Raw genomic sequence first — 13,874 nt, 5'->3', positions numbered from 1 at the left:
TTATGTCAAAAACCAAGCTCTCTTATCTCGTGGAAAATTATGTATATACCCCACAGAGAAGAACCATCCTATTTTTCTCCTATTTAAAATATGATTTAAGATGCAGTAAGATTCAGCAAATACAATCCTGAAAGGGCGAAATTGTGCCCAATAACTGGGAAAACTCTAATCTATTTTCTCAAACACTGCATACCTCCACTGCTAACAGTAGGTTTTATAAAGTCAATAGGGAAGCACCCTTCTGACTCCAGTTTGTGTTCAAGTGTCGTTTAGATGTGGTGTTGGGTGATATGGTTTAGGGGTGAACTTGTAGTCTAGGGTCAATAGTTGGACTCAATGATCCCAAGAGTCTTTTCCAACCTGAATTGTTCTATGATTCTGTGATTCTATGAGTACGCTTTGCACAACTTGCTGAAATTTTCCATATCGGGGAATCCTAGTTATGACTTCATACTCCAGTTAAAGCATAGAACAGCATTAAAAACTTAGGTTAATGCAGATATCTGCAAACTGCTGAAGATATAATTAAGAGTTTTTACTGTACAATGAGGAAAATTGTCATGTTGCTTCTAGAATGCGCCATTGTTTGGAACTAGCAAAAGGCTCATCATGCAGTTTGTCATAATCTGTAAAATGTACAGAGTTATATCCTAAAATTTATTCTTTCCTCACTAGTGTTTTCAATTTAGTTTTGACTTCCAGGAGGCAATGCACATTACCAACTCTAATACTGTATCACCATATTTTTTTGGTATTAATTGCAAAAAAGAGAGGCAGATATTACTTCAATTTCCCCAATAATTATGTTTAATATTGAACATTCAAAATTACTTAGATCGCATACTTTCTAAAATAAAGACAGAATCTTTAAAGCTTTTTAATACCAAAACATGTAAAATATTTCCATGATAACTGTAAAAGCATAGTGCCATGAAAAGTACAATCAGCATATTTACATTCTGATGCAAATCACTGCTTTTTTTTTTTACTTTTATTACTGTAAACTTTACAAACTGTGTGCTAGATATTCTTTTTCATTATGAAGCATTTTTAAGAATTTGCTTTGAATATTTTTTCCTTTTCCTCTTGTATGGTTGCGTGCTTTAATTTTCTGGTAGGTTGAGGGTGGCATGGGAGGAGGCCTCTTTGGATGTGTACAAAATCATTTTCCATGAAAGTGTCACCAGTCAGCTACAGCCATTTGTAGGCAAACAGATAGATGTGTTATTTTTGTCTTCTTTAAGTTGTGACTTGTCAGTCCTACTTTTTCTGTCAAAAAACTTTGAAAAAAGCACACAGCATCTAGGTAAATTTCTGGGTTTTATTGTAAGGTTGACAATATTCTAAGCAAAATTGATTTGGAGGCAGAAACTGGAGCAGTGGTAAATGAGAGGAGTTTGAATTTTCAAATACCTACACTGAAGTTCAAATTTAGCCAAAATGTCTCATTATAATTTGTGTGAAGTAAGTATTCCTCATTCCCATTTGGTCTGAGTGGATTACAGATGCAGCAGGACAGGATACACATTTCATGTAAAATCCCTAGAGGGATTTGACTGAAAATAAAGCTGTGCCAGAATGTTGTTTATTACAGATCACTACAAGAGTTTAAAACTGGCAGAGAGAAACTAGAACATTATTATGAAATGGAAACCTGAGTTAGACCTGCCCAGAAGGGAAAAAAAGGAACAAAACCAAATCTGCAAAATTTCTTCTTTTTTTTTCCAATCCTTTTTTAGAAAATCGTCAGTTATAGCAGACTTCATATGCAAATCTAAAGTTACAAGTAAGGCTCAGCTCCTTAGTAGAGGCAGAAAATCCTAAAATCAGTGAGTCTCCAGACTATTACTACAAAGAACTTGAGTGTTGCTGCTTCTGTTTCACCATCTGTAGCTGGTAATTCCAGTTCAGTGTAAGAACATGTTTGCTTATTGGCAAAGAAATACATTATTGTTTTTAAAATCCCTCCTTCCTCTTTCAGTTGAGATTGTGGTCTTTTTACTTAAATGAATGCAAATTTCTATAGAAAGTGTGGAAGAAGGAGGTTCATCTTTCATATGATGCTACTATGCTTATGTATTAATTTTTTTATTTACAGATTTCAATTTATTTCGAGGAGAGAAAGGGTCAATATTACTGAATGCGGAGGTTTCTTTAGATTAAAGCAAACACATTTATGCTCAAAATTGCTTTGTCTTAGTGTTCTCTATGACCATGTTTCCTATCAAGGTTACCCTGAAATGTTAAATTCCTTCAAACAGTTCATATTACCATGTGAAGGAGAATAAAAGATGGTGGAATTTAATTTTTTAATTCTTGTCAACGTGATCCAAAAATTGTAGAATCACCCTAGTCTTGAAATTCCTTGAGATTCATGTACAATCAGTGTTCCTTTCAGTGACAAAGATGGACATCTTAAAGATCAGAAAGATTGTTGAGTGTCTGTATATCACAGTCTTTTCATTCTAAAAATGGCTATGTAGTCAGTTGCCAGGACTGAAGTACATAGATTTGAAAAAATGACCATATAAAATATGGCACTAGTCTGGAACCCAGTTTGAATGCTGCCAGCCTGTTACTTCTACGATGGAAACATTGCAGTAGAAAATAGTTATTATATATAACTAGATATAAGAACTAGATAGGAAACACAGGTGGGGTTTTTTATTACTATTGCCACCTATTGATAAAAATGTAGAAATGCAAGGGAGTTTTTTTTTCTATGGTACCAAAGTAGGAGGGAGGAATATATAAAACAATTTTATATTTATTTCCTACCAAAATACTTTATATCTGATCTCTTTTGTATTGGATTTCCTGTTTATAAAAGTTGAAATTAGGACATAGAAAGCACTAAATGAGTCTTCCCTGCACACATGCGTTTCTGTGGTCTCTCAGTCAAAAGCAAATAATGTTTTAATTTTAAAAACATAAAAAGCTTTACCAATACAAGTCAGGCCTATAGCTTCTGACAAGAAGCAAGCCCTCATTGTTCTATGTCAACTGAAATAGTAGATTAACAGAAGCTCAGTGTAGCTAAATTAGAGAGAGTAATCCGAAGATTTCTCTTTTTCAGCGAAATTTTGAAAAGGAAAGAAATCCATGTTCTTCTTATGTAAAGGCATCTTTACAGTCATTTTCTATCAAAGAAAAATAATTGCCTCGGATGTCTCATTCAAACGTTGCCATAGCTCTGTGAATCTACCCTGACTCATTCTTTTGTACTGAATCTACATAAAAAGATTGCAGTAGTTCCTGTTTAGACAGAAAAGAAAAAAACAGTGCAGAAGGAACTCTATTTTTCTTCACAATTACAAGCTTCTTGATTGGTGCTTTGGTTTTTCTTCTGTGTATTAAGCATTCCTCATTCAGACGGCCTGAAGATCAGCCGCTCTCAGGTTCCTCTTTGGCATAGATTCCAAAAAAAGTCTATAGCTTTTGTAAGAATGCCAGACCCATCAGGTTCTGCCATTCACAAACATGTTGAATAATAGTTATACTTTGTATGTAGTCCTTTCAAGAGAATGGATTTACTGTTAGTTTCAGAACATGGATAGCCAAAGTTTCCTCACAGACGTTATTTTCTGCTGCAAAGAAAATGGTAGATACTTTCTGCCACCCATGATTTGTATCTTTATATAGTAGCTTGCCTTTATAAAGGTGTGTGACATGAAAGGTTCCAGGGAATTTGTGCTTAAATGCGTGGCAAGTGCATTTAATTCCGTAGTAGATGGTGCCATAACACAAGGGCATGTTAAGTGGTAGATTACTCCCCGTTCTGTGCTACTCAGCAATGCTGTGGGACTAATGGAAATAATTTATCACTTTTCTTGGAAGGAAATATGTCCATATTGCTTAGCAGAATAAAAGAAATATCTAGTATTGATTTCTGCTAAAAGTGTAGAACATGCGTGCTATGTTATGTCTTTATTATTTACGCTTAAATATACACTAAAATACATTGAAGATATAATAAACATGCCTTTGTAGTCAGATGTAGGAGGTGTTACTGAATCTGAAGAAAAGGCATGCTAACCTTCTGTTCACTAACAGTTTGATTTTAAATGCTTCTACCAAAAATACTTTTATACAAACGAGGAATTACGGTTTTTATGTCTTTTGTATGTGATAATAATCGTATATACATGACCTGAACTTTCCATTCAGTTTTTTTTTGAGTCAATTCAAATGGAGTTTACATGCATATCTCTTTGAAAAAGATCCCAGAACATGATTTGAAAAAAGTGACTCCCAGTAATTTAATCAAAAGTATTTTGAACTACTGATATTTCTAGGAGTGGCAGATAATGTAAATGTTGCACAGACAGTTAAATCTGCTGTTGTTACACAAGTACGGAAATACATCTGCTCTGCACTGCTTATGCTTTTTTTTCCCCCCTTTTTCTCACATGTATTGCTTTGGTATTACTGTATTATTAAAAACATTCAAGCAAGTGTCACTGGCACACACAGCTCTTAAAGTTTATGATACCATCTATAAAATTGCATTTTAGTGTGAAGGCCTAAAGGAAAATGAATATGTCACCGTAATGACACACCAACCAAATTTTTGAAGCGGTCTAAAATAGATGTTTTCCTTGTCAGGCAAGACAGTGATTTACTTAATCTTTACTCCACATTATAAGCCACAGAAGATTATATTCAGCAGTAGCATTTAGTAAATCCCTCAAAATGCTTTTCATGCTTTGGTGGAAAACCACTACTTTATGTTTTTCCAGAGTTTCTTGTTCATTTTGAATATTATCTTTGCATTCATAAATCTAGTATTAGTTTATATAGCCTAATGTCTTCAGTTTCAGAAAAATTGAAATGTGTATTTGTACAGTCTAACCTTAACAACTCATAGACTTAGAAAACAAGGTTTGTAGGTAATACCTGGTGAGAGGTAAGCTCCTCCACAGAATGCCTCGGAGCATGTGGTAAAATCCTGCCTCTCTCCATTGACTGAGCAGGGAATCTGAATTCAGATGGTGGATTTACAATCATTTGCACATTTGTATTCATTTGTATTTGTTCTCAATTCATTTTACCATACAGAATGAGAGTCCAGAATAATTGCATAACATGGGTTTTTAATATAGTTCTCTGCTAGTACTGGCTTAAGAATTTAACCCTCATATATCTAATTCTTGAATTTTCCTCAGCACTTGTTGGAAAATCTGGGACTCTGACAGATGAGTTACAGCAGTATCCTAACGTGTATAGTATTAACCTGTATAGTAAATTGCATAAAGTATTCTGCTGCCTGTCTCATCTGGGGAACGTACAGTCACATTTCAGGTCATACAAACCCAGGAAGTACTCTTATTATTACGACCATGCCACTTTCAGCCAAGTTCAAAGACAGAAATTGTGAAAGTAGGCATACGGTACTCTCTGGATGCTTAACTAAAGCCTGCATTTCTTTGTCTTCTGGCCAGAAAAGATAAATGGTTATTAATAGGCAACAGTTGGTAATTTTTTTTGTTAAAGTTGTTAATGATAGATAAGCTATGTATAATGTCATTGAATCTTCTGCTTTGATATTCAAGAAGGGGGATCCTGGTTTTGTTTGGACATTGTATTACTAGGGAATAATGAAGCAGATTTTTGATTGACTTTTTGCAGGCTGTAGATGGAAAGACACATATGGCAAACAAGTGCGTTTTAGTTTAAGCTTGCTTTCTTTCAGTAGAGATACTAAGGATGTTTTCTGTAAAGAACCTTGGCATGTTGTAGATTTTTATCTCTGTTCCAAATGGAAATCTTAGAAAGCCTCTGAAAACAAAGTAATATGGTGAGCATCTGTAGGAAAAACAGGAATACAACAATATGTGTACTTCCTCTGTCTTTGCAAATAACTTAGTGTGTCCTGATATTTTGTTGACTTTGGGGGATAGAGTTTTTTTCACAGAGATTAGAAAAAAATACTGTGCTCACTGTAATACCTCTCATGAGATTGCTGGAAAAACAACAAAGCTTTCTCAGGAACCTTTATCTGAAAAATAAATCTGTGCAGACAACTTATTTTAGTGGCAGATGTCCATCGCTAAGCTTTACAAATTAAGGGCAGTTCTGTGGGGAATCCCTAGATGCAGTCTTCCACTTGCTCTAGTCAGTAATAGTTATGGACAATAATTTGTGGCTTTTAACTCTATTTTCCAGTAGTTCAGCATTCTCTTTACTGAAAAATAATTCTGCATTTATTAATTTAAGCAATTGAATAAATACTTTGTTGAATGTCTGCTATTAGCTTATCATAAATAACTGGAATTTGTCTGATAAACTGCAAATGAAAAATTCCTCTTGGATTTTTTGTTGGGATTTTTGTTGTTTGAGTATTTTTTCCTTTCTTTAGGAAATAGCAAGTTAGCAGAAATCAGATTTTGCATGGGTTGTCTTGCTTTGCTCCCACAGCACAGCGAACTGATGGAAATATGAAATACTCTGTTTTCTGGCAGAACTCCATATCAATTTACAGCCTTATGTGTGCATGAAAATCCCTGAAGCATCTGAAGTGTGACTTGGAAAGGGTTTCTTTAAATGATGTTGTGCCCAAGGTTTTCATTGCTAGGACTGTTTTTTAAGGACTAGATGTTCTGGTTATTCCTGACTAGGAAATATCAAGTCAGTTCTTGGTTTTGATTTGCTTGAAGGTATGAGAAATGTAAACTTATTTGCATTGGAAGCTGCATTGTTCTATCTGAGCCTATTAGAAACACTGTAGGAGAAATCTCTCTGGAGGTCAGAGGTTTATTAGCTTTCATCTTAGGGTCTGCAGTGTGAGGGCAAGTGTCCTTATTTCAGGTTGTCACTGTAGAAAAGCACTGATTTGGTGTGGCTCTGAACTAATTTTTTGGCCCAGGGGCAATAAGATCCATTTGGTGTTACTTCAGTATACCTGAAAAATTGTGTTTTGCCTTCTAAAATGTTACTGCACTAAGTAGAAAATGTAAATCTCTGTAGTCAATTGACTTAGCTCTGAAAATAGATTATTCATTAAGCTTTACTGAATATTGAAAAGGTAAAAAAAGCAAACTTGTTTCTGAGAAACATCAAGAGATCACATTTAAAGAGCCTGAATATAAATATTCTAAAAATTCTGTGCTGCTGATGTCTTAGCTGAAGTAATGTACCCTGGCTAGAGTATTCCATTTTAAAATGTGAATGAAAAGGTTCCAGGGTATGCAGTGGAAAAAAAGAAGGGTTGGAGAATGTGGTCTTACAGGAGAATTTCAAACAGCTTGGTTTGTTTAGTTCAGGACAGAATGAAGAGAGCCTAATAATAACAACGTGAAGTACTTAGCAGTTTTAAAAAAATGGGACACACAGTAATTGATTGTTCTCAGTGTCTGCTAGGTTTAGATTAAGACCGAGATGCTTAATTTTCTCTGGACATGAAAGTAACTGCAGAGGCAGGAATGGGCTTTAATATTCAGGTTGCAATTATTACTAAGTAGATAAGAGCAAGGGTTATGTGACTCCTGCCATATAGCCCATTACTCAGTTGAAGCTGTTATTAGAATAGCTACAGACCTTGATCTTGAAATCCATCTGTTGGAAAGAGAGCGGAGGTCTCTGAATGCCACAGGACAGCTTCCTTTTGCCCTTATTGCTGAATGTTACTCAGCCATTGTCGTCAAGTCTTCTGCCCAGTGGAATACACTGGCAAGATTTTCATCAAAGATTTAGGATAGATCGTAAGAAAAACTCTTTGATTTATGCATTAGCTACCCAGGCAGGTCTTTAACCCTGTCACTGTAGAGATGTAGAAAACACACTGAACATCTGGCACTAATAACCCAGAGGTATTTTGTCTATTCTTTCAAATGGTAGAGTAGCTGATCTCTGTTGGTTGCCTTAAAATAATTTCTAAGAATTATTTTAACAATACTTTTGCACATTCAAAATATTATTTCTGTTCTAAACTTACACTCAATGGGTTTTGACTCTAATTTCCTCTGATGGCAGAACTGTGTTGCAAAAAGTTAGAGTGGACCCTTGAATGAATTCAGCTGAGTGTTCTCTCTGAAAGAGAACATGTAAACATACAACTATATTATCCTCTGTACTGAAGGGCAGCACTTTGATGCGAGCTACATCTGCAGTCCTGATATTTGCGAAATGGTCACTTATGTGTAGATTTGGGAGTAAGTTTCAGAAATGGCTGTAGTAAGCATGTAGGTCAGCAGAATAATGGGTAGAGTCTCTTCATATATGCTATATGTGCTCATTTCAGTGCTTGTGTCAGAAAGTGTAGCGTTTCTTCTTTCTTCAGCATTTTCTCTGCTTTCTTCTTTCTTCCCTACTAAGTAATTTTAAAATGGTATGTTATAGTTTAAGTACTTCTGATTTTCCAAGTTAGATAATGAATGTAATGTTTAATTGTTGTCTTCCAGGGCAGATTGGAAGATGGAAAAGTGTATCTGGAGGTGTTTTAAACACGTTTAAGTTATCAATAGCAGTGCATAGACTGGCTGCTTCTAAAACTGAGGATTGTATTTCTGGATACATTCTAAGATCTTAAAGTACAGTCAGTCATATGTAGCTATTTTGTATTTTTCCTTGCAGGAAGCTTACTCACATTGGCTACTGACTGTAGCTGTGCCAAAACTTATCTGCTACATCAAGAGCTAATAATGGGGAATGCAATAAAGTGGCTACATCAAGATTTCATTATCTCAAACAGCCTTAAATAGTGGCTTCAGAATATACATACACAAAATACAAAAAAACTTACATTCTTCTACATAAACTCTTAATATATATTTGAAAGAATATATTTACATTAAAAAATAATGTGAAAAAGCAAAAAAAAACCCCAAACAGCAATAACTATTAGTTCAATCCTATTTATATTCCCAACTGAAGTAAGGGTTTTATTTTCAAGAAACCAAAGACAGAATTAACTCAAGCCAAGGAACTCTCAAATGGCTCTTTTTCCTCAGGAGTCCTATGCTGTTTGATGGGGGCCAAATGTTCTCTGTGGTATTTAGCAGTAATTGCAGCATAGGCACAACCATAAACAGCAGCTGCCAACATCATTAGGCACACAATTCCACAGACAACTCCAGTTATTACTACAGTGGCAATTGCATGACGCAAACTAACAGGCCTTGGCTTTGGTTTGGGTTCACAGTTTGTCCGGCTCATCTCCCCGTGTTCACTGTGATGAACGTGCTTCAGAGAACTTCTGTGCTCGAAGCTGTGGTGATGAATGCTAGCCAGATGGACGTGAGCTGTTGTTAGAGGGCATGCCCCAAACAGCTCGTAGGGAACCTTGAGGAGGTCCTTTCCCTTCCGAATCCCTGGTGTTGAGCAGATAATGCCATCGCTTATTCCTCCTGTAAAAAAAGGAGATTTATGATCTTAAGATTTGGTGGTTTCTGAAATAGCCTAATGTAAAATTAACAGAAACCTGAAGTAAATTCGTCATCAGCTTTGACTTTATACCTTTAGCGATTTGTCTTTATTTTTCTTCAAGATCTTTTCCCAGTTAGATCAATGGTGACATTATTACACTTTAACACTCATGTAAGACAATAATTTTCAAGAAGCAATGCATCAGGAATTAAGTTATCAATGATTTTCTTCATGGGAAACTAAGAACCAACAGTGATATAAAAGTAAGAACTAAACGGTAGGTGAAAACAAAGAAGTATTGTTAATAGCAAATTAATTCAATTCAAATACATACCATTACTTCTCTTTATAAAGAGAAATGGAAACAATATATTTAGTAAAGATTTCTCACTTGGTTGAACTATTCCATGAAATATTCATTGTTCTGGCATCATATGCTAACTGTAATGAAGCAAAGAATGTTCAGTAAGTTGTATGTATACTTGAGCCACTTTTTGAAGCAAGGCTCATGATAAGAAAATACACAGAGATCTGAAAGAATTAAGAATAATTATTACCCTGCCCAAATGGTAAATTTCATGATTGCTTAGCACCAACTTCTGCTCTCTCACAAGGGCTGTTTTTAGCAAGTGAAGGAGGGAGCCTCAGTCCTGGTAAATCACACAGTTGTTCCTCAGCATGTAGAGGAACACACACCAGGCGTAGCCTTTGGGTTTCTAATTAGACTGTACATCACGGATTTAGGGGTATAGTGTGTCAAGGATTCAACAAGGCCAAAACCAATGTTTACATATTTTAAAAAATTAACTAATCAAATCAGATTAACTTTCTTTCTCTTGTCTATCCAAAATAATCCACATTTCAGCTTAAACCAGGCTTAGAAATTTTCACCTTGAAAGGACGTTATCTCAGAAAGTAGTGAACACAGCTTGGGTAGCTGACACCTGGAGACTACTCCACAAATATTGATGATATTCCAAGATAGATATGAGCACAGCAGCTTGGCTTGCTAGTCAAACCCAAAGTATGTTTCCAGATGCCGCCAATGTGTTTGTTTGAATGTGGATATAGATAAAACTGCAATTCCTGCAAATGTGATCCTTTTATGGTTTTATGTAACTGAATCTGTGTGCTTGGAAGGGAAGACTGGAGTCTCACCTGAATTAAAGCATTCTCTGTAATTGCTTCTGAGCGTGCAACAAATGTCAATTCCTTGGGCTGGATTCAGCTAAAAATACTAGTATCTTTTGGAATTATATTGGGCACAACAGTCAATACTTTTAAATTCAGGCAGTGTTCCATCTCTAGCAGTGTTTTGTTAGGACTTGCAAGAAGTATCTGTAGAGCCACAGCACTCTTGTTATCCTAAGTGTACAACATAAGTAATGGGAAAGATTAATGTGCAGTGTAACTAATTTTTCTTTATGTGGTTCACACAAGTAGTTTTAGGGAAATATGAACACAGAAGAGAACAATAGTATTTGGGCTTCCTTTAAAAATGAATTTGTAATTTCCATATCAGTGCATTTAAGTAAACTATGCAATGTTTGGAAACATGGAAGGGCATCACTGAGTTTCTAAACAATGTTAGTTTTTAAAATAAATTACAATACTTATGCTGCTGGCATAATTAGGATAATCTGATATGTTTATCTTAGATTATTGTATTCTTCTGCACAGTGAAGTCAGAACCCCCACTGAAATTTGTTGTAGGGAATGGTTGCAGCATAATACAACTGAAGCGCTGGGATAATGTAATATTTTATGAGTCAAGAATATTAAGATTTTAACCCTGAGAGGAGTTTAGCCTTTTGTCTTTTCTGAAAGGTTGTTTCTGGCAGTGACTTTACCCGAAGACCATTCCTGTATTGCTTGTGTCCCTGCATAGCCAGTGGCTTTGCAGCTGGCCTGCAGAGCTCTGATGCCTGAAAATGGCAGTCGCTTCATTTGCGGGCAACGTGGACCGTCTTCATGTACGGTGGGTTGCAGCACGCTTCGTACCACTTCCGTGTACAGATAGGTAACCAGCAGGGTGATCGCATGCAAGCTTCAAAGCCTGATTTACAGAAAAGCAAATTGCCCTGCTGTTCTAAATTTTCAGACTGATAATACCTCCTGAGAGAAATAAATTAATTTCTTTTAATACTTAATTCCTTTAGAATGAAATCATTCTTTTTTCTACAGCATAACTCATGAATATTTTTTAAAGCAGTTGTGACCAAAATATGAGATTACTTTTATTTATAAAATTCACTTTTCCCTGTGTGATGGAATTACACATTTCTGTTGGGAAATTTTCAATGAATTTAGTAGCTCCTCTGGCTAACAACAAATTGGGAAGCAATGCTATGCAAGAGTAAACTTGTCCAAGGTGTACCATGTTTCTTGGATAAAGTATTCTTACAATTTTAAATAGTTAATAAGTGACACTTCACAGAGGAATTAGAATCCGGATTTCTCTAGAATTAGATTGGCATTGATGTCTGTCTTGATCTACTGTCGTGCATCTGGTAAATAGCTTTTGAATAGTAGGTTGTTTCTAGCAAAAATATATTAGTAGAATTAAGGCAAGTGTGTGTGCACAAGTATACTTGTTATATATATCAGTGTGGATATATATGCATGCACACACTACACATACTTCCAGAATTTATGTGTACAGATTATGCAATTTTGTGTGTTTAACCTTCTCTCTTTTTGCTAGTATAAAGTTCCTCTATGACATCTGTATTTACAGAAATGCCTATATTTTGACCCATGTGTAAGAATATATTTCCGTGTCCTTATCTGAGGGGATGATTGAAGGTGTGGGGTAAATTGTCAAGCCGTAGCAGTGAAGATCAGTTAGGTGCTGGTTATATGTTCTTGTGTGCAATGAGGAGAATTCCTTACCTCTGTATAAAAAACTCTCCAGCCACAGTTTGAGACCAAAGACATTACAAGTACATTGCCAGAGATTATCTTTGAAAAGAACGACTTTCAGGTTTGGAAGCTTCTTTCCATTTTCTGAAGTTTGTTATGCTTCACCGACAGCAACGTTATGTTCCCTGTGCTGTTTCCAAAAGTCTCAGGCAAACGTATAATGCTGTTGGATGACAAGTCCAGTTCTTTTAGGTGTGGGAGGAAACTGAAAGTCTTGTTTTCTATGTAATGAATCAAATTTCTGGTTAGGTTTAGAACCTGTAGATACCGTAATTTTTGGAAAGCACCTGGTGCCAAACTTGAGAGAGAATTGTTAGACAAGTCTAAGATTTTGAGCAACGGTGTTCCAGTGAATGCATTTTGGTTGATTCTCCAAATACGGTTGTTCTGCAACTGCAGTATCTGAATTTCAGGAGGTAGACGGGCAGGAATTTCAGTAAATCCTCTGTTCTTGCAGTCTGCAGTCTTTGAAGCTGTGTAGCACAGGCATTTGTCAGGACATCCATGAACTGCATATAGTAACAAGATGACACTCAAAACCAAAAGCCAGTTACCTGTATTAGAAGTAAAAGAGTATTTTAAATGGGTTTAAAATATTTGTCTTTTGGCAGGATACAGGCCATTAACATGGGCAAAGGGTATACAAATGTTCTTAAAATGAAGTACTTCCCATGGCTCTATCTTTCGGGAGGATTTGCCATCAGGAGAGCAGTGATGTTTGAAAGGAATGTGACAGTTTCTAAAATTATTAAATTGGAATGTTTCTCTTTTTATGGTAGTAACAACTTTGAGTCACCTTTTGTCAAAAGAACTGCAAGCAGAAATGTGTTTTTACTAATCGTACTACCTAAAAAGAATTAAGTTAATGTGCTGTGAAAACAATAACTTCAAAAATGTTGCTATAAAAGCAGTTAACAATACTTTTTCAGCAATCTGGATTCTGTACGTTTGTTCTTTAAAATATCTATGTTTATAGTTATCACTTTAATTCGCTTATCTAAAAGGCAGCTGTACTTCCATAGATGCAGGTTTCTACACAGTCAGTAAACATTTGTCAAGAAGTTGTTAAAAAGATAAATGAGTTGACAGGAGTGCTTAGTAATATTTAGTATTTATAATTATCTTCTCTTCCCTGATGTTCAGAGCAATTTTAACTGAAAAAAAATATTGTTTTTTACCTTTCATATCTTGCTAGTGATTTTACTTTGAAAACAAGATGCCATTTAAATCTATGTTCGTATGCACTGCATGAAAAGAAAACAATATGATCAGGCGGTGTTGAATAACTAACTTCTATTTGACTGAAGAAAGTCAGAATAATAAATTCTTTCATAACGTTGTTTTTGAGATGTCTCAAATAATTTTTACTATTTGCTATTTCAAAATGAAAAACATGTTGGCCAGTTACTACTTGAAATCTTCGGAAGTTAAAAGATATATACTGCTTATTGACTTACAGACATGAGGTGTTAGGAGTAGAGAATACCATATTAAAGGCATAACAGCATACAATTATAACATTGAATACGAAAAATGTATAAATGAAAGTTTTATTTTGAGACTACAGTTTAGGTCATAAACTACTCATT

General features: G+C 35.3%; 1 protein-coding gene across 1 annotated transcript in view; it reads left to right on the top strand.

The window, feature by feature from the left end:
* The window catches only part of LOC104279527 (voltage-dependent calcium channel subunit alpha-2/delta-3), a gene marked incomplete at its 5' end in the record, with an annotated part of 93,885 nt that overhangs the window by 15,648 nt on the left and 64,363 nt on the right, over positions 1 to 13,874 (top strand). The gene's annotated exons all lie outside the window — the stretch shown is intronic.

This window comes from Apaloderma vittatum, unplaced genomic scaffold (genome assembly GCF_000703405.1).
Source record: "Apaloderma vittatum isolate BGI_N311 unplaced genomic scaffold, ASM70340v1 scaffold17189, whole genome shotgun sequence".
Classification (NCBI taxonomy): Eukaryota; Metazoa; Chordata; class Aves; order Trogoniformes; family Trogonidae; genus Apaloderma; species Apaloderma vittatum.
This window is presented reverse-complemented; position numbering and strand designations above follow the sequence as displayed.